Consider the following 1,419-nt stretch of genomic DNA (forward strand, 5'->3'; position numbering starts at 1 on the left):
CCCCTTCGTACTACCAATGCGATTCTTGCCCGGCTTTCTTTCGGCTTAAGAAGGCTGCGGTGAGAATGAGGATCACTTCGGAACTCTAGGAAAATGGGCGTTTTAGGGCGGGATCTAAAAGTTCTCCAACGTGTTGCGGAGCCTTCGGCCGTGAGAGGGTCTGTCTTTTGGCTTCCTCAGGGCCGTGTGAAGCTTAGCTTGCTTTAGCAGCCACGTGATGATTCAAGATTCGTGGTAGGCGTAGGAGCTGGGCGAAGCGGTAGCGAAGCTCAGGTGGTGATGCAAGTGCGCGGTGAGCGTAGTAGCCCCCTCGGGCATGCTCTTTGTACAACCAAGCGAAGAGCTAGTGAGGGCCGGAAATATCGTATGTAGTGTAGAATCGGATCTGACTTTACTAGGATTGGAACAAGCGAGGAACGAGTGACCACAAGCTCCGCTTAAGCGCTCGACATTTAGCTTAAAACATGTTCATCATGTGGCCGAGCGAAGCGCACCTGCGTGAAGCAGCCTAGCATCACTTTAGATAGGAGCAGAATGGATGACTTACAACTGAAAGTTCTTCGGATCGATATATCGTACGACGTAATGGAGATCTTGGTCTAGGTCCGGTGGTTCGCAGAATTCGGGACCTAACGATGTTCGATTCGTCACATGAACGGGAGCGGACGATTCCCTCGTCTCTCCCTTTTTCGGGGAATGGCTGCAATCACAAGCAAGTGATTGAATGAGTGGGGGGAAAGCACATGCGGGATAAGCAGGTCTTTCAGGAGACGGTCTAGAAAGAAAAGAGAACTCTCAACAAGCTGGAACTAATCAAGATCAATAGGAAGAGGAGTTAGCTAGAAATTCATTTTTTGACAAAGTTCATGCCACGACGATCTATATGGAAGGGCTGTTTTGTTGATGCATTCCTGTTGAAGTTGAAAAAGAGACAAACACTCATGTTTCAGCTCCCGGATCTGCTTGGATTCTCGTAGAATAAGAGGAGCCGTCTTAGGAAATGACTGAACTTAAAAGACAGATGCCACCGCTGCGAGGCGAGGGAGTAACTTGTCTGATCTTGCGGTGCACTCACTCCCGTTACGAGAATGAAATGACGCCCCAGCTCGACTCGAGACCAAGACTCCTTACAACACAACTCGCACCAATAGCGGCACTGAGCGGCCGGAGATTGATTGAAAAGGCAGCCGCCCCTCCCCCCGCCTACCTACTCGTGCTCGTAGCTCGATCGGAGGTTAAGAGTGTGGTCCGGCGGAAAAACAGAAGTCGTCCGTATCAAGTGATACGTTAATTGCTCAGTAGTGCTTCGCCACTACCGTTGCTGGCGGAAATAGCTTAATGGTAGAGCATAGCCTTGCCAAGGCTGAGGTTGAGGGTTCAAGTCCCTCCTTCCGCTCTTGGCTTCGTCCGTCGTTTAGT

General features: G+C 50.5%; 1 non-coding gene across 1 annotated transcript; it reads left to right on the forward strand.

Annotated features, from left to right (window-relative positions):
• Positions 1-1,324: 1,324 nt before the first annotated feature.
• On the forward strand, positions 1,325-1,396 carry TRNAG-GCC (transfer RNA glycine (anticodon GCC)). Its single transcript has one exon. It is a non-coding gene; the product is annotated as a tRNA-Gly (tRNA).
• Positions 1,397-1,419: the final 23 nt, after the last annotated feature.

The sequence above is a fragment of the Vigna unguiculata genome, unplaced genomic scaffold, assembly GCF_037176805.1.
Source record: "Vigna unguiculata cultivar grain cowpea cultivar isolate G323 ecotype 2 unplaced genomic scaffold, ASM3717680v1 ptg000148l, whole genome shotgun sequence".
NCBI classification, from domain to species: Eukaryota; Viridiplantae; Streptophyta; class Magnoliopsida; order Fabales; family Fabaceae; genus Vigna; species Vigna unguiculata.